Source organism: Pteropus alecto, unplaced genomic scaffold (genome assembly GCF_000325575.1).
Source record: "Pteropus alecto unplaced genomic scaffold, ASM32557v1 scaffold48, whole genome shotgun sequence".
NCBI lineage: Eukaryota > Metazoa > Chordata > Mammalia > Chiroptera > Pteropodidae > Pteropus > Pteropus alecto.
This window is the reverse complement of record NW_006442110.1, coordinates 3,788,745-3,809,341: the sequence shown is the minus strand read 5'-3', so window position 1 is coordinate 3,809,341 and position 20,597 is coordinate 3,788,745. Positions and strand designations below refer to the sequence as shown.

General features: G+C 34.4%; 1 protein-coding gene and 1 pseudogene across 1 annotated transcript in view; one reads left to right on the top strand and one right to left on the bottom strand.

The window, feature by feature from the left end:
* Positions 1-20,597, top strand: part of CNTNAP2 (contactin associated protein like 2) — a 1,631,342-nt gene that overhangs the window by 581,633 nt on the left and 1,029,112 nt on the right. The gene's annotated exons all lie outside the window — the stretch shown is intronic.
* LOC112469985 lies at positions 19,735-19,853 on the bottom strand (annotated as a pseudogene).

The following is a 20,597-nucleotide window of genomic DNA, read 5'->3' as shown; positions in this document are numbered from 1 at the left end:
CTAGGATGCCAGCTCCTGAGCAGTAAATGCAGAAGAAGTGCTGGAGTTAGAGAGTCATCATTTTTGTAACCATTACAGTAAATACCAGTTCTGGGGTGTTATATCAATGCACATTAAAACTACAGGATTGGAAGGATTTGCATGACAAGTAGTATATTTGTATGATCTTAAAATGTCTCCCACAAATTATTTATTAGTTGTAAGAGAAAAAAAATAGCTTTAAAAGAGAAATTAGATAACATCTTGACTGGATGATCAAAATAAAAATCCCCAATGAGAGACAGATAAACAATGTGTGCCTCCGGATGTGACAGATTGAGAAGAAACCAACATCATGCTTGTAATATCCCACCTGGACCTTGTAAATGTATTGAATCCATTATGAGGAAACAAAACTCAAAGCCAAAATGAGAAATATTCTAAGAGGAACATTCTACTAAAAAAAGGGGGAGGGAGGAGGGGAGTAGGATAAATTTCAAAACGGTCAGTGTGGTAAAAGACAACAAAAGGAATTATTCTGGGTTAAAGGAGATTTGTAAAAATGACTTCCACGTGAAATATGTGATCCTAGCCTGGATCCTAGCCTGGATGGGAAAAAAAGAGCTATAAAGACATTATTGGGTCATTGGATAAAACTGATATGGAAGGTCGATCAGACATGTCAATGATAAATTTCCTGAAATCGATAACTATACACTTCTTCTGTCCATATTGTAGGAAATGTAAACTGAAGTATTCAGCAGTAAATGGACATAATATGCAACTTACTCTCAAGTGGTTCAGAAAAAAATGTGTGCGTACGTATATGTAGAGATACGGAGAGAGAAAAAAGAATGAAAAAGTACACGAAGCAGCAAAATCGGGGAAACCAAATAAAAAATAGAGGGTATACAATAACCCATACAGATTTCGTATAACTTTTCTGTAAGTTTACATTGTTTCTAAAGAGGAGTTAAATATATATTTTTTTTAATTTACCTGAAAATCCAGTATTAGAAACACATTATTTTGGTTGTCATCTTTTTAACATGGTATTCTTTCAATACCAGATGCTTTATGAGAGAACATAAGCATATTACTCTTAAACCAGGCATTGAAATCTGTATCAGTATATTTAATTGGCTTTTCCCCATTAACAGTACGGTAGCTGATGCCCTAAGGAAATTAGAGATTGGATGTGATAAGATAGGGGGAAAAAATTATACCAGCACTGACTGAGGGCCCACGTGAGAGGCGATGAGCAGTGAGAAAGCTACCAGCTGGGGTGGGTGCTGGAGCTGGAATTGGCAGGAGGAGGTAGGATACAGGGAAAATACCCACAGCCAACCTATCAACATGCGATGTTACATAGGACTGGTCCTGATTCAAATGACGATAGTGGTCCATTGCTGCTTCCTTTATGCTTAGTTTTTTATCACATGCTCGAAAATGCTACAAAAAAATAAATAAATAAATGAATTTATTTATTTAGAGCTTTAGAAGCATATTTATTCAACAGGAATTTTGGGGTGAGGGGGGTGATAACAGTTTCCTGAAAGTCACACTTGGCAGAGTAAATTGGAAGGTGGAAGGAAATAAGACGAGTGTGAAATCAGTTTAGAACAATTCAATATTTTGAAAACATCTGTAAAAAGAGGCACCAAGGGCCAAGACTGAAGGAAATAAATCACAATTAGATGTTATTCTGGATAAACCACCAAGACCCACATTGTAAGTTTTCTTTTGACAGAGTACTTCGTGTTCCCTGGAGAGGGCTGCCAGGCAAATGTGACTTACAGGTTCTCAGCATTCATTTATTCTGTTCAGATATCAAAAAGAACAGGCCTCAGTGAGCAAGAGATAACTACCTAGGTATGGGGGCTTGCTCTAAATATTTTCTAGTCCCTGCCAACTCTGAAATTCTTTCATTTGCTCTCAGGTGAACTGGTTTTTAAAATGGTTAACTACCCCCTATTTAATTATCTCATCTGCTGAAAGGTAGTCTTGTTACGAAACAGCATAATTTCAGTTTTTGATATGTTTAGGATTTAAACTTATTATCTAATATCTCCCTCCTCTAGGTAGAATTTGTCGTGCATTATTTATTTCATGTAATGGTGTACATGTCAGCGTAAACGCTTTTCTCTCAACCTTTTTACATTTGCAACACCAGGGAGACCCCAACATTGAGAAAACGATAATGTGAATATTCTGTTCTACGAATGAAATCTTTAAAGCTACACAGGTTTTGCATTTACATATCAGACGATTGCCAGACCTTCAGAAAAAAAGGCCAAAGTGCTGACACAGTATGAGGATTCAGATCCTATGAATGAAAAGATATTAAAAGCAATTAAGATTGAATGTAAGGGGAAAAGTCTGAGGCCATTTCTAGAAAATTACAGTAGGTTTTCGGGTATATTTCAGCAGAGATTTGGAAATGTGTTCAATTTCGACAACAAAGAGAGTGAAATTTTAAAGGAAAGCAGGACAGAGTCGAATTTTGTTTTAAAGAGTGTCACTAAAATGGGATGTTGGCACCAACAAGGCGATCTGTCTCCCTGGGTAATAGGACTAGAACAAAGGTATCAGCAGAATAAGACCAGTGCAGCATTGTACATTAACGCCTATAGGTACTGAAGAAGATGCATTTTTTTAAAGGTCATTAAAGTCCAATCGAAACCCTGACCGTAACTCTTGATACCCACCCTAGCTCTAAACTGAACTCCAGCTCCAGCCCTGACCTTAACTCTAATCTGCACTTGCCTACGGCATGGGTACTTGGGCTTGAATCCAAGCCTTGGTCCTTTGAGAAAAACCCAGTCATGTAACAGGGAAAAAAACCTATTTAATATCCTTATGATCACTTAAATATTAATGCACTCTTATTTCTTATTGACCTTAACTATAATTTAGGAGAACTTTATTTAAAGAATAATCAAGCTAAATTTACCACAAAAGCCAAAATCATTCCCCAAATCACATTATTGATAAAATAATTCTTCGGATGTAAGTAAAAGCAAATGACACTGTAGAGTATATTATTTCAGAATAAGCAATTATCACAGGATTGTCCCTTTGATATTTAACATGATTAAATTAGGATGCATCTTAAGGTTGATTGTATTATAAATGTACTTTTTTTCTTTTTTATTCATTACATTTTTTCTGTTACTTAACCAGTAAAAATCCCTACAATTAATTTTTTTTTTCCCCTGAGAACCAAGAAACTAAAGGTGTGAGAGAATGTGGCTAGTTGTTCACCAAACCCATGCCCCTTTCTTACTGTCACACAGCTCGATTTCTGGCCTCGCTTGAAGTTAGGCATAGGCATGAGATTCTTTGCGGACAGTGGAATGTGGGGGGCAGTCATAGGCCAGCCCACAAATTAACTCCAATGGAGCCCTGCACTCCCTACTCCCTCTGCCAGCCAAGGGCAGTAGAGCCGCCCCATGATAGAGCTGGACTCCACATCCATGCCTCTGTCCACAGCCAGCCCCAGCACTTATGCGTTAAATCCCGTTCCGTGTGCCTCCTCCGAGACAGAACTTTAGAAAGTCTCTCCTCTCTCTCATCCCATGACATCTTCACGCTGGATCTCATATTCAGCATAGGAACATGCTTTGATTTTCTCAGACTTTCAAAAACCACCTCGATCCCCTAAAGTGACTGCTCTCTACTCCTTTGTCCTCCTTTCTTGCAAAATTTCCTCAAGAAAGGTTTCGACTCGCCCTCTTCAATTCTCTTCTGTTCCCCCTCGGAGCACTCCAGTCTGGCTTTCACTGTCACCGCCTCAGCAGCGATCACTCTTCCACCATCATGGCACTTGACCTGGCTTCGCAATTTACCAGAGTTAAACATTTCCTCCTCCATGATACGCTTTCTTTCTGTGATTTCTGGCCACCATATCCTTTTGGGATTTCTCGTACTTAATTTGTTGTTCCTGTTCAATCTCCTAGGTTGGTTTTTCCTTGTAACCAGGATTTTTTTTTTTTAACTGTTAAAATCCTCCAGGACTCAGTCTCTGTTTTTCTTTCCTTTCCATGAAGGAAAGGATTTAAAATCTTATGATTTTAAATAATGGGTATTTCTCTTCTCCATCTCATTCGCTCTCAACACCACTATTCTAGATTTGGAATTTCTGTTGACCCCTTTGTTTATTTCACACATCACATAAAATCCATTAGAACGTCCCGTTGCTCAACACTGAAAATACATCCAGAATTCTACTGCTCATTGCCTCTCTGGTCAGAGACACCAGCTATTTCTTGAATGATTATAAAAACTTCAACAGATCTGTTTCTATCCCGATCTCCATATACACAATGTCAACGGAACAGTCCCAATTATCCCTTTAAAATATAAATCAAATCATGTAACTACCTAGCTGCTCAGAACCCCGCAATTTGTTCACCATTTACTCAGAGTAAAAGCCAGTGTCCTTACTGTTGCCTGAAAGGACCGATGAGACCCTATTTCCCGTTACTTCTCTTACCTCAACTACTGCTCTCCTCCGTCTTCACTCAGGTACAGGCACAGCGATCCTGGATCGGTCCAGGAATGTCACTGCCTTAGGGTTTTAGAACTCGCCGTTTCCTCTACCTAGAATACTCTTTCCTCAGAAACCCGCCTGACTAACTCACCTGCGTTCGTGTATGCGCACAATGTTGTCTTCTCAATAAAGCCCATCCTATCCACCCTGTTTAATACCGTTGTCTATATGCACCTACTCCCAAGTACTTCAGAATCACCCTTTCCTTACTCTACTCCCTGAAAAATTTCACAGCAATTACAACTTTTTATCATAGTATATATTTTCTTACATATTGCATTTATTTGTTTGTGTGTCTAGAAGTGAAGCTGCATGAGCTGGAATCTTTGTTTTTAAGCCAGTACATGCTGGGTGACTATAACAGTCCTTAATATGTGGTAACACTAAAATATTTGTTGAATGATTATTAGAATGGAAACAAGACTATTTACAGATAATGATTTCAGCCCAGTCTTTCTGTACTATCCAGCCATTCCTGGGTCATGGTGTTGTATTCTATTAAGACTAATATCTAAATTAGCATATTAATTTTATTTAGAGGACTTCAACTTTATCTTCTGGGTTGAGCGTAAGTGAAAAAATATACCTTTACATCTATCTATCTATCTATCTATCTATCTATCTATCTATCTACCTACCTACCTACCTACCTACCTATCCATCCATCCATCCATCCACCCATCCAATCTCTGTATATATATTAGCAAATGGCAAAAAAGGATTCCTATAATCAAGTGTTTACTCTGAGAAATCTATTGCAAACTATTTCTTTACAAATCATTTTCAAACTTCAGATTAACAAATATTTTCATGAGTGATTTAGAGAAAAACATGCCATCTATCGATTCCCCTGCATACTCTGACTCTACCTCTGGTTCACGCCAGATGAGAGAGCTGTTTGCTTACCTATATTGTTTTAGCTGCCTCCTAACAGTATGCATAGGACTTTGCATAGTTTGCATATTTTGAAATGTGTTAAATACTTTGTTTTTGGAATCTGGTAAAGAACGTAGTTAAAAATAATATAATAAATGAAAATACTCTCTGGTATTAGTATCCAAAAAATTTGAAAGGGTAGTTTTTATTTACTCATTCAGTCAACCTTATTAATAGTGTGAATCCATTTTCTTTCTTTATCTTGTTAATTAAGTATTTCAGGGACTAGCTGGGTAGCTAAAAGCCATACATATATGTTTTTATCCCCCTCTGCAGTATTGTTTAGCATATAGTTAATATTTATATGTGTTAATTTTACCTCATCTCATTATCTTCTGCTCGTATTTTCTCTTGACTCCAACTCCTCTGATTGTTTTTTAAATAATATATTTGAGGTTAAAAGCATTGTCCTCAAATCAGAAAGAGACTGTAGAGTTAAATGTTGAAGAGCATGAACCAAGCAGCTGTTATGCCTCGACTTGCTTTCTGTCGTGGACACATACTCGCCGACCTTTGGTGTATTATCTGATGTCTTTGTACTTCTGCTGCCTCATCTGTAAAATGTGAATTAAAAACAGTACTCTCATACAGCTGTTGTAAGGACAAAAGAATAAATATATTTAATGTACTTAGAACATTGCCAGAAATATAGTCAACATACAATAAGTAACTATTATTTTTATTGTTTTTCTGCAATGGGAAGGAGTGGAAGAGGGCTAGGTTTGGGGAGAGGGAGTCTGAAATTCAGCATAGGACTTTCTCGATTATTTTCTGACTTGTAAATATGGCCATGTATTAGTTAGCAAATGTCAGCTAGGCCACCAAACTAATTATTGCTCAATGAGAATAAAATGTACCTTTTTTTCACATTTAACAGTCTAATTCAGGGTTCCTGGAAAGTGTGGATAGTCTAATTCCTCCCAGTTATTCGTAAAGTGATGTCAGTTCTGACATACTGAAGATATGCTTCAAAAGTTATCTCGGATGCCATGACTATCAAGATGTGGCTTCCAAGATTCGTCTTGGCTTTCATCTTAGTTGACTAGAAGAAGACAGAATGCAGAAATGACAAACTCACTTCTTAAAAGCCTTGGCCAGGAAGTAATACAAGACACTTATACTAACACTCCATTGTGAGAGTCATGAGGCCACATCTGGATAAAAGGGTGTGCCCCTTCCCAGCTACGACCTTATGCAATGCAAAGGGGAGCATGGATTTCAGTGCACGGTTGTCTCTGCCGAAGAGGTGGGTGGATGAACGGGACTAGAACTGGTGTGTAGCCTGGACCGGATATGTAAATGTGAGGGTCATGAATATGTAGATAGTATTTAAAGTCATGGGAAACAATGTTTATAACCAGTGAAAGAGATGAGAAGGGCCTAGCCTTGAGAAACTCAAACATTTAAAGATTTCAAAAAGAAGTGAAAAACATAGAATAATGCTGAACTTTTTTCTCTTTCTTAGATTTTCATGTATTTTCTGAACTGAGGAATCCTCAGTTATTCAGAAAAGGTAATTTTAAATGATGAATATTTTCAGGAATTTTCTTTAGCTTTTTTAAGTGCAAGTAAACTTGTAAATAAGAGATAAAATTAAATAACTTATACAAATGTAATTGAAACATTTGCATATTGCTAAGTTTTAGTTATTAACTGAAGAACATAGAAGTAATTCTTCTGTCTCAAGACAATATTGGCAAAATGTGGCACTCATACTAAAGAGACCAACAGAGTTTGTAATATCAGAAAGAATAATATTGTATATGCTCTTTCTACAAAAATATGTAATGTAGAAAAAATATTTTAAATGACAAGTAAAAATCAAGAAAATATACAAATGGGAAGTACAAATGGAAAGTTAAGTACAAATGGAAACAAAGCCACTCTTTAAAATCATAATTGGAATGATTACAGAGAATATTCATCAAATGTTGGATGAGATTGCCTGAAAAAGCTTAGTCTGAACAAATAAAGCGCTGCCACACTGAACCACTTTTCACATCCCTAGTGCCCACGTAGATATTACTGTTTGATTATCACAGTCTTTTCCATTGAGCTCCAGAGGCAACCTCAAAGCTATTTCAGAAACCACCACCTATCACTCAGAACAGAAAATTAAGGAAATTTTCTATCAACTCCTCAAAGCTTCTCTAAGACACAGGTATCTTGTAACTATGATTTGAAGCAATTGTTACCATAAAATTGTAAGTATTCTTGTCTTCATGGATCCTGACTCCCATAGGACATAGATAGACTAAGTCCTTAAGGCCTGTTCCCTCCAATCACTTTTATTTTTTATAACCAAAATAAATTTTCAGTTGAACTAAGCAGGGATTTATAGTCTGAGTATTGCCTATAAATGTAAATATGAAGAAGTTACAAATATAAGAAAATAGTTTAAGAAATGTACATTATTATTTGTATTTGAAGTCCTTGATTACTTTTCTGTTTCTTCCAATGAGACCTTATTTGTCCTAATGTATTAATCCATACCTTTTATCTAAAGTCCCTCTAAGATATGTTCTAGGCATATCCCTGGAAGAGAGACTTTTTTTGTTCTTTCTTTTAGCTTTGAACCATGAAGTATATAGAAGTACTTACTAGTAAGGACCAGGGTAAATGAAGAAATAACTTGTGGAATGATAATAAGAGCCCGAGATATGAGAATGGCAAGGAAAAGAGTAGAGAGGGAGGGATGAAGATCAACAGAAATTTGCAACATCTCATGTATGAAAGATAAGAATGAAAAGATGAAAGTCCAGAGGTTCGAACTGAAAGTGAATGTCTAGACGTGGTGTGTAGCAAACAGAAACTGGATTTTCAAGGTCTGGAGAAAGTTCGGAACTGAAAAAAAAAGAGACATGGGAGCTACGTGAGTGATTGATGAAGAGGAAACGTTTGTATGTGGCTGCTCAATGAGCAAATAGAAAGGAAGAGAGAACCAACGATAAATTCACGGGAAAGAACTAAATTCAGGTGTCAGGCTGAATTTAGGAAAACACACAAGAGAAAATTAAATCAAAACATGTTGTCAGAAATATTAGGAAAACCAGCATACGATAGAGGAGGATCAGTTACTGCAAGAACATGAGAGCTTCGGAGGTGGGTTCATGACCGAAATTTAAAATGAGATTTTTAATAGAATAATACATAGAGAAGTCATTCAACAAGTGTATGTTGAGAGCTCATTTATTTAACAAATATTTATCGAGTTCATTCTTATTGTACAAAAGATACAATGAACAATGGGAAATAAAAAGGATGTAGTCTCTACTCCCATACAGATAGCAGCTAATTAGAATATAAATGTCTGATTATAAAATACTTTATAAAAATAGTTGGGAATGGAATGTGCATGTGCATGTGTGTGCATGTGTGTGCGCGCGCGTGTGTGTGTATACTTTAAAAAAATAGTTGGGAATGAAATGTGCATGTGCATATGTGTGCATATGTGTGCATGTATGTGTGTGTGTGTGTGTGTGTGTGTGTGTGAGAGAGAGAGACAGAGAGAGAGGAGGAGGGAGAGGGATAGGGAAAGTCAGAGACAGAGAAAGAAATAGAAATAACTTGGGGGAGAGAGCGAGTGAGAAGACAGGGATCATCAAGAAGCTTGCTGCCAACTAGGGAGCTTGTTTTACTTCTTTCTTTTCTTTTCTTTTATATAGGTTAGGAAAAAAGTTGAACATGTTTGTAGACTCAGCAGAGCAGCCCGTGGAAAGAATGTGAGGATGACAGCATTTGTGGGCTGGAGACAAGAGTATCTCCATTTATAGAGTTCCTACCATGTGCCAGGCACTGTTCCCTATACTATTCGGTTTTCGAAAAGTTCTAGAACAGCCTGTATAGTTCCATAAGCACATAAACTAGATAGGAGCATATTTATCCGAAAGATATTTGTCTTGTAATTATTCCTCTGAAGATTGAAGAGAAGGAAGATACCCTATTAAAAATACATATAAACCTATATAAATCAGCTATGTTAGTTTTAAATATATTTTCTAAATAAATAAAATATTTAAGTCCATTGAGAGTATTCCTTTAAACAAATGAAAACTATCTCTTGAAACAGAAAATATAATTCATTATTACCACTGTGGCACTATGATCAAATCTGCTGAAATATTTATACCAGGGCCTTAAGGATAGAATTAGCCCTAGAACAATAAAACCCTCTGAAAGTCAAGAAACTAATAACCGTGATGCATACTGACGTGTTTTTATGCCTCTCTTCGCTGACCGCCAGCTCTCACACTTACCACTCATTGTAAATTGTGGGCTGAAACTTGTTTTTGGTTGTTGTCTCCTTATTTTTGTATTATGTGGCTATCATCTTAATTTATTTTCACATTTCTCCTTAATCATTCATTTGCTTAAATATATTTTAAAATTCAAAAGTTTAGTTATTATCTTATAACGAGCTGCTTTCTTAAGTGCTCAATAATGTTATAAAATTGCTTTAGTTGATAAAATTGATAGCCTTTAGGAAAGAATACTAGATTATAATTGCAATTGTTAGTAGAATTCAAACTAAGACTAAATTCTTGACACCTGGAGATTGTGAGTCGAAGCATGAGATGACTATGAAAAATCGCATCCCAATTTAAAACAAAACATAATCAGGAGAATATGAACATTCAGTGAAATTGTTTTAAAACTCAAACTGCAGCTCAAACATTCTATGGCCCAGGTATTACTTTTTTAACAAGGTTATAGGGCTTGTGTTGCATTGCTTCCTGTCCACATGAAATGGCTAAAGAACAGAATTATATATAATCAAATGAAAAGCAAATGCTTTATATAATTTACTGGATTTTAGAACTTTGGTGCCTCTTAAATATTCAAAATATAAATGTATTTAGCAATCTGAATATAGATGCACACTGATAATGTTCGAGACTGACGTGGTGAATCAATTAACCTCTGGGCATTTGATTTTGAATAAAGGGATTATTATTTGTTGGCAGTTGTGTGACCATTCTAATTAAAAGGACTTTTCAACCCTTTTAATTATTCATCCTATGAAGCATCCTCTTTTGGATAAACACTAACATTCCTATTTTATTGGTTTGTATATTGGGAAAAATAAAGGTAAAACTATTGATCTGGTGCAAAGTCCATAGCAATGATACGACTTCAGAAGGTAGAACTTGTCCCCCACCAATGCCTTTTTGTTGGATTACTCATTCGTAATAGAGCAATTTATTCTAATTTACTATTTAAGAATCAAATTTATATATTGAGAATATTTAATGTATTGAATAAATTCTTTATTGAAACCTTAATGTTCCATTACATTCCAAATATCACATTAAGATTTTGTAACATTCAGGAAGCTATAATATCTGGGCCTTTCCTAATGACAGCGAAAGTGGAAAGATTGTGTATTTTGGCAACTTTTGCATCATAGCAAATTATTCTTTGAAGAAACAGCAGTGAATGACTTCTTATCATGTTTCCTTGTAATAATTTTACCACAAATGCCTCCAGGATATCTGGAAATCTTATCCGAAAATAATAACATTCAATGCAACACATTTAGTTTGCTCATGAACGAGAACTAATATTTATTCATATTTGTATTTGTACTTTGAGGGAAAGATATGACATTGCTTGGCTATCTATCAAAGATTTTACAGAGAGCCTTCAAAGTTTAAAGAGACACTTTTAATCAATGCTATTTTCATTTTTTATCGGGAGGTTTTCTTAAACTCAGCTAAGAATTCAAAATTCTATGACGCATACACGTGCACTCATAATCTTGTACTTGTGTGCAGCCATGCACACAAACATGGCCCTGTCCACATGCTGCATGGTGTGATGTAGCAGAGACTCTAAGGTATAATGTGGTCATTCTGGCACCTCCAGTTGTTAAACTATCTCAAACAGACTCAGAAATAAAAGTTTTATACTCTCTCTCGTGCTTGAGTGAACTTGAATGCATGCAGATTTTCCCTTAATTGCTATTGTATTGAATGCATATGGTCTTATGCAGTGACCTTAAATATGGAAATAATTACTGAACCTTTTAATTTCGGTCCTATTTAATGTATGTTTTATAAAAAATAATTATTTGACAACTTGAAAAATCCTTTAAATCAGTAGTTATGTAGAAGTATAAAGTGAACAGTGAACAGAAAAGCAATGACTAAAAAATCTGCATATTCAAATCTTTAAACATTTCTTTCAATAGTAGGCATTTATGACTGTACTGAAAGGTAATTATTTTTTTTGCTCAAAAGTATAAATAGCATAAGAAAATAAAGCGAATGGAGTTGTTTCATTGAAGTATTAGATAAGTGTTTGTTTATAATCCTTATTTGCCACTGCATAAGCATACTACCAAAAACTTTATTCAATATGGATGGATAATTATCAACAGCTGATAATTAGCCAAGATAAGAGGTATGTCTTTCATATGACTCTATGCTTTAATTAAAATATTAGTCAAATGTCCACAAGGTATTTCCACAGTCAACTTATAAAATGAGAATAGCTTCAATTCAAAAATACTAATTAAATACAGAATGTGATTCAATAAAAGTCACTGATGGTTCATTAAGGGAAGAATTATCAGACTTGAATGAAAATGTATAATACATGTAATCCTAATGAGAGGACATGCTATTTGCTTTCCTCCCCTGTTCCTAGACATTTACCAACCAAGTATTTAACCTTGAGAAGAATCAAAGAAGCTTTCCTGAGCACATACCATTTCCCAAATACTGAGCTAGGCCATTTAGGGTTTCTGAAGACAGTTTGAAGATAAAATACTTGCTGGCATTTTCTTGCAGACTAATTAAGGAGAAAGGTGTTAGTTAACTATGAGAGAATGGGAGCACAATTCCAAGAAACAAGACCCACCTTAAACGAAATGTCTAAAGGCTTAACTCTGTTTATCAAGGGCTTTTCAATGTTTTTTTTTTCTTCCTTTGTTTGACCTCTTTGCTATTCATTTGAGATTGTTGTTGAAGTTACAGTGTTTTATTATTCCATTTTTTCTAGAATTTAAATACTCGTAACATTTTTGGTGTTTACTATTAGACATTTTAAAGTGTATACCTTTCCTAATATAGAATGTCATTCTACATCTTTATCCTCCTTTTTAAGAATATAAGACCTCAGACTATTTACCGAAGTCAATCAAAAATTACAAGAAAATTACAATTCAATATTTATAATGAATATAGATACAAAAATTAATCAGAAAATTAAATCCAACAATACTTATATAGAGATAATACATTCTGACTAAGTGGGGTTTATCCTAGGGAAACAGGGTTGGTTTAATATTCAAAAATCAATCAATGCAAATCATCACATATGATTATTTTGATAGATGTAGAAAAAATCATTTAGATTGACTAAATCCAACCTCCATTAGTGATAAAACGCTCTCAACAAAAATGGATTGAAAGGAAACTATATCACATTGATCATGAGAATCTATGAAAACCTCTGGCTGATGCAATACTTAATGGTAAAAGACAAAATGTTTTCCCCTAGATTTATAAAACAAGGAAAGGAGATCCTAACCAGTGCAATATGACAATGATAAATGGACATATAAAGTTTGGGAAAGAAGAAGTAAATCTGTTTATATTTATAGATAATATGCTTGTCCATTTAAAGACCCCTAAACACATTTTAAAAGATCCATTATAAGTAATGAATAAATTTAGCAAGGCAACAGGATACAAGGTTAATACAAAAAAATTTCGTGTGCTAGCATCAAATATTTGGAATATGTAACTTATAAAGTAATATTTAAAATAACATCAGAGACTTAACATGCCAACAGTTAACCGTAATTAAAATTATGCTTACTTTCTATACATAAAATTATAAAATAATTTTATAAGAAGTCAAAATTAATTAGAGAACTATACCATGGTCATTGATTAGAAAACGCGTTATTATTAACTTGGCCATTCTCCACAAATTGATCTATAGACGCAACATATTCCCTATCATATTTCTAGAAGGCTGTTTTAAAAATTTACAAGATGATTGGATATTTACTTGTAACTGCAAAAAGCTTAGAACATGTAAAACTATTTCGAAAAACTTGAAGGATTTCTAAGAATTTCTGTAATGAAATATTAATATAGCCACTATAGTATAACTATAAACATAAACATCTAATTGAAGAGTACAAAACTGAGAGTCCAAAAATGGACTCACACATATATGGATAATTGACTTTCAACAAAGCTGCCAACATAATTCAGTGGGAAGAGGATAGTCTTTTCAAAAAATGGTACTGGGACAATGATATCCATACGGGGAAAATGAATATTGAAAATGATCCTTTCCTTATGCTCTACATAAAAACTAATTAAAAATAGATTATATACCTAAAAGTAGGAGCTAGTATTTTTAAACTTCTAAAAGTATACTTATGAGAAAATATCTACCATCTTGAAAAGTCAGCAATTTATTAGAACACAAAATGTAGCAATAAAATAAAAAAATGATAAACATATAATACCTAAAAATTAAAAATTTTGTTCACAGGACACCGTTAAGAACATGAAAATACAAACCACAGCCCGGGAAAATGTATCCATACTACCTAAGTCTACAAAAGCCTTGTTTCTACAATGCACAGTGACCCCTTTTCCTAACAAAAAAATCTTTGCACAATTAATACCATCTTGGTGTCTGCTTATTTATACATATAACATGTTATTCTTCTATTTCTTCTCATATATTTAGTCTGAGAAACTCCACCAATTTCTGTTATCATTCTGAGGTACTGTCCTAACATAATAACAAAATGTTTTACCTACTGAATTTAATGCTACTGTCATATAGTTTTAGTGTTTTCCCTTGATAGTTTCTAATTTACTTAGTGTCCTTTTTTAATGATAAAAATCGGTATGGATTCAGGCTACAAGTACAAATGCAAGCAAAGCCCAAGATAAAAGTAAAATCTTCAAGGAAATGAATAGTCCAAACTTTAAATGTTAGGTGATTCTACATGTGCCTTTGTAATTAAATAATATTTTTCATTGTTTTTAAAGTAATTTTTTAAATTTGTTTCATGTTTCAGTGCATAATACAGTTCAGAAAATTTAATATTTGGGGAATTATATAAGAGAATATTCTTAGTTTAATTTCTGCATATAGCAAAGCATATACTAATTTATTGATTGACACTAACTATATTGTACCAAATAAGAAAACAATCCAGAGATTTTTCAAAGTTAAAATAAAATATAATGTTATATTATTTATTTGTGATGGAAAGTTAGGCCCATGACTTTACATATACTTACATATTATTTCCATAATAATCACTTTAACCTTTGATATCCCTATTCTTATTATAATATTTGTAATAAAGTATGTTTTCAATAAGATGGTTGATATGATCATGTTTTTGCTATAATTAATATAATTTATGATTTAATTAAAATTATCCTAAGCCACTGACAGTTATCTGTTTGCATGGAGAAACTATAAAAAATTAAGGACTTTTTTTTTGATATGTTTTATTGGCATAAATAAGTTTAAACAAATAACAGAACTGTAACTATTTGGCTTTGCAACTTGATACATCACATATTGCTGCTCCCCAAAGAATTTAGTTCCTAATGATGTTTTGTTCTAGATAATATTAAAGTTCATTGACATTTCCATAACACACAACAGGATATCTGTGTGAAAATTGCCTGGAAGCAATGTTGGCTGACTGGAGGATGCTAGCTTATATTAAAAAGTAACTGTTAAGGAACTATCAATAGGAAAAAAGAGAGTTGATTATATTAGTACTTATCTTTATTCCCCTTTTGGACAGGTTAAATTATTGTATTAATTTTTTATAAATGGACTTAATCATTGGAAGATACATTATTTAGCTGTATGAAAACAGATATTACAAGAAGAAAGGGTAACTATATATTTACCCTTCCAAAAAAGCAAAATTTTAAAAATATGTGTTTTAAATAGAATTTCTCTTCTAGCTGGGAAGCCAAGTTTGAAACTTTGAAAATCTGTGACAGAATTCAGGCTTTCTCTTTACGCTAATGTAAATCAACCCTGCACTTCATGCTTACTATTTTGTTTTCTTGTTAAAAAGGTTCTAGAAGGCAGTGGGTTCCATGCAACTTAATTATAACTGTCATTTGAAAGACCTACACAGACACTGTCAGTTATTGGGTTTCTTATCAAGCCAGTAATGTGGTACGGCTGTTGTACTAATAATGAAGTTTTAATTAGCTCTCAAAAATACTGAGAGCTTATTTAAGGCCTCCAAATTGAATAGTGCATGCTTAGCTGGAAGGCATGAATGCATCACAAACATATCCAAATAACTGTCAAATATATTGTATGCACATTAGGAGATAATGGCTAGAAGGCTTAACATCTATCTTAGAAGAATTGTGTGTATAAAATGTTAGGGAAGTTCTTTCCTATACTTAAATGATGGTCTTAGGAATACTATCTTTATTATTTTAGCAAATATGATAGACAGGCAATGGTTCGATGCAACTGTTTATCTAGGTAGCATTGTTGGGGAAAAACACATTTTAACCAAAGTTTGAGTTATCTTGATTTCAAATGGGAACATTCTTTATTCATAGATATTCCAACATAATACTTGGTTTTACTTCTGAATACTTATTGCTTGTTCCCAATATTCTGACCCATGAGAAATTGTGTTAGACTCCTCGGTTCTAACCTTGGGTGGCTCACAGGTACGGACACTTAAGTAACTGTTGATTTAAACTCTCACCCCTGGAGAATTCTCGATGTCTTTTCGATGCAGAAGGTGGATTTAGACAATGACCGTTTTTGCATGACTGTCTATTCATGCTCTACATGATGTGTGGTTTAAACTAATATTACTGAAAATAACCTTTTCCATTCCCACTCAATCCTCCCTGCACACACACAATAAGAATTTTAAACAGGGGACAGATTTTGTTGCAGAGAAAGGAGAAAGTGAAGTGAATTGCTGCTAGAAATATATGTGTTATTGGTACTGGCAATCTTTATTTCTTCTCAAATCATCTCTTTCCACCAACCTCTTCTAGCTCTTATCTTAGTTATTTCAAAGGATGCGCTGTGTATCACTGCTGTCATTATGGATGTTTGTTGAATGAGTACATTAATTAGTTACCCGCTGTGTGTCAGCTACTCTGAGAGGCTTAGAGGCTAAACATGCACACAGTTCAGAGGCTGCACAGTAACCCTCCGTGAGTTGGAAGTAGGGCTCCAGAGGGTTTGAATTTTGAATGAGAGCAGGTCCAGGGAATGGGAAGAGTGTGTGTGTGTGTGTGTGTGTGTGTGTGTGTGTGTGTGTGTGTAGAATTGTAAACTCAGAGAACAGCACACGCATCTTGCATGGGGAACTACAAGGTGTCGCCTGTTTTCCTGTCACAATGTATGTGAGTGTGAGGGCAAAGGCACAGGATGCCATGATTACAGTTGGAGGGGGCAGTGACCATTAATCTCAGAGGGCTAGGTTGTGTTCTGTTCATACAGGTTTTTATTTTTTTCAAATTTTGGGACACCAGTCACTTCTCTTCAAGCTCAGATTATTAGAAGGCCACACAAGTATGGGGGGGAGGGCGTCGGATCTTGTTTTGAAACATTGCTTTAAAAATATTGCTTACAAATACGTTAACTTTTTCTAGGAACTACTTCTGATTTTCTACACCTTGTAGATTAGGGTTTGGAGGGAACATCAAATTAAGTCAAGAATTTTAAAAAAAAGAAAGAGAGAATAACACATATTTCAGGAGAACTAAACCAGCAAGAAGGAGATTTATTTGGTGAAGGGTCAGTTCGGCGTGCCTTTTCCCCTCCCTGAGCACTATGGCTGGTTTTGTTAATAAGATTATGCCAGCCCCGAGGATATGTTAGGGGTGGATGATCTAAGTAGGAGTTAGGAGTCGGTGATCTTTTTAAAAACATCCATCAGGCTCTGCCATTCCTCTTTTTAAAACTCTTTTTAGGAGTTTAACTTTGCCTTCTGAATAAAATTCAAACTCTTCCTTGTCACAAGGCCCTTCGTACACTGGCTGGCGCCATCCCTCTGACCTCATTTCCTCTGCTCTCTCCACTCCTCAGTGGCCTCTCAGCACATCTGCCTTCTTCCTGTTACTCAGAGAAGCGCTTTTTCCGCCTCATGACCTTTGCACCGTTGCTTTGCCCACTGATCTTCACAAGCCCTGCTTCATTCCATCAAGGCTCTGTTCAAATATCAGCACCTCAGAGCAGCTTCGGCTGGTCACTTCATCGTATCCCTGGTCTCTCTCTAATGCCTAATTTTGTTTTACTTTGCTTAATAACATTTATCTCTTGTGAACTTCCTTTGTTCATTTGTCTTTTCCAACACAAATGAGCTCCGCAAGGGAATGGACTTTGGCTTGCTTACAAACACATTTCCAAACCAAGAACCATGATAGGCTATACTAACTGTTCAGTATTTGTTTAAAAGAATACAGTAGATACAGTAGCAAGCAAATGTATTAATAGATTTGACCAGCCAGTGACTGTGCCACCACTGCATTACCCTGTGGCAGGCACCACTGCATACTTGAGTCGATCTAATTCCAAACTTTTCTCAAAACTTAATCCTAGTCACTCCTACCAATAGACTGGTGTTGGCATAGAAGATGAGATCTACTTTCATCCTTTTCTAGAGTACTTAAAACTATTCTTGATTTTTAAAAATTAGAATTGAGTGCATTCATTTATGTAAAATATTCCCAACTATAATATGTCAGTGAATATTTTTTCGAGTTATTTTAATAATAAACTGTAAAGAGAAAATATTAAATCATTTTTATTTTTTTTATGAATTATCTTGTGCTTTCTACCAAAATTGTAATAGTGAAGATAACAATATTTATTGAGCATTGACTATGTTACAGACATTCCTATAAGTGTTTTATAGGAATTAACTCATTGAATTTTCATGCATTCTGTGTAGTCTGTAGCACTTCCATTTCCAGATATGAGGACCGAGGTGCAGAGAATTTAAATAACCCACCTGAGTTGAAACATCTGTAAATAATGGAGATGCGATCTGAACACAGGCGCCACATACTGAGTTCTTTATCACTGTGTTATGCTTTTCCTCATTATTATTCCAACCAGGAGGCTTAAGGAACATGTTTTCTAATATCTTCTTGACAATTAGTTGTACAAGTGAAAACATCTTTGTTGTCCTTGGTTTTCCTATTTATATAATAGTAGAAGGAGAAAAAGATTTTTTTTTTTTTTTTATTGAAATCTCAATGTCCACAGAGGGTTTAGGATTTGGTTTATTTTATTTTAATCTGATGCCTGAAAAGATTCAGGGGATGAACTACTATCCTCATATTCATAAAGCCTTAATAACTTCAGAAATGTCTTCAGAGATATGTTTGCAGAATTCTGGCTTTGTGTTTGCATAATAAACCAGCAGCATTTGAATGATATTCCTAAATCTGTTGAAGCTATGAAGTGAACAAATTTAATTTTCAAGAGATGTTTATAAGAACTTATTTTTATTACTAGCCAAGTAATTATTAGAAGTGACTAGATTCCAAGGAGGTCTTTTAAAAAATCTTTCCAGAATTTTGAGCCAAATCTGTTTGTTGTTTTTTTTTTTTTTAACTGCCACCCAGTGGACCTATATTATATGAAACAATTCTAATTCTATTCATGTGACACTAGACCTGAAATACCTGGACCTATAGAACATGTATTTGCTATAGGGAAACCCAGTAAAACAGTATTGGTTTTGACAAAAACCAGCATATGTACATTTACTTCTCGACACCTTATTTATAAAAGCAAAGTGTAAAATTAGATCTAATTTTCCTTAGAGATCCATAATTTTGATATTTATTTAAGTATGGCAGTTTTTCCCTTTTAAATACAATGTTTTATTGAAGTCCACCATAAAATCTAGCTTTTTTTTTATAAACTCGTCTTAACTTCCCGACTGATTTTCACTGAGTTCTTTAACTATTGATGCATCTTCCATTTATTTATTTACTTATTTATTTTGGATGAGATGGGGCTAAAGACCCTGGATTGGGATGGAAGATCGAATGTTTCCATTGCTTAAGTTTAGCTTGTTAGTTTATAGTCTTGAGTTACAAACTTTGATTTCCCCAGTATGATAGTGTCTGAGATCATGACCTTCTTTTAAAAGGCTTATTTTTTAAATTATTATTATTTTTTTTAGGCAAGGCAACCCTTGGTTGACTTCACAGATTGCAAGGACCTTGTCAGTTTACAATCCCTTATTTTTTATTTATTTTTTACTCCTACAGCACCTGGTCTTCCTAGGTGGTCTCCCATCCAAGTACCACACAGGTCCAACCCTGCTTAGCTTCCGAAATCAGACAGGATTGGGCTTATTCAGAGTGGCACGGCCATAGATGTTAAAGGTTTAAAATCTAGAAAAACATTCTTGGGGATAAGATAAATTTCAGAGTACTCTTATTGAAAGCTTTCTGCATTTCAAGAAAAAAAAAGTGAAAAGTAATCCCATACCATCCCTGTGAATTTAAAAATATAATTACATAAAAACATTTAAGATGGATGGAAGGTATAATACAAAATCTCTATAACTTTCCAAAAATTTGTTAAAATAATTATTAAAAAATCTCCACATTACTTAATGACAGATTATAATGAAGAAAGAGCTGTAGAATTTTGAGGGGAAACATTAACTTTTCAATAATTCCTGAGCTAGCCAATTTGTAGTTCCAACAGTGAAAACAACAGAAAAATATTCCATAATTTTCAAAACCCAAGAAAAAACACAAGCCCTAAAACATTTACTCAAGCTGACAGTAATATGCATAAAAATTCACAAATATGAATGAGCAAATACTGCTTAAAATGACTTGAACTGAACATTGAATTTAGATGTAGGTTAAATCTAGACAATTTTGAAACTTTGCAAATTGTGTTTATATTAAATACAAATTGAAAGCTTTCTGGAATAGAAAACTACAAATTGAAAGATAATAACATAGAAATGGAATTTTTATATCTGTAATCCCAGATCACCTTATGCAACACTCAAAATTAGGTGTTTGCTGTACAAAATTGGGAAGAAAGGAAACAGAAACCTCATCACAGTGCCTAGGGTCGGGGTTTAGGGGAGAGTTGATTTTAT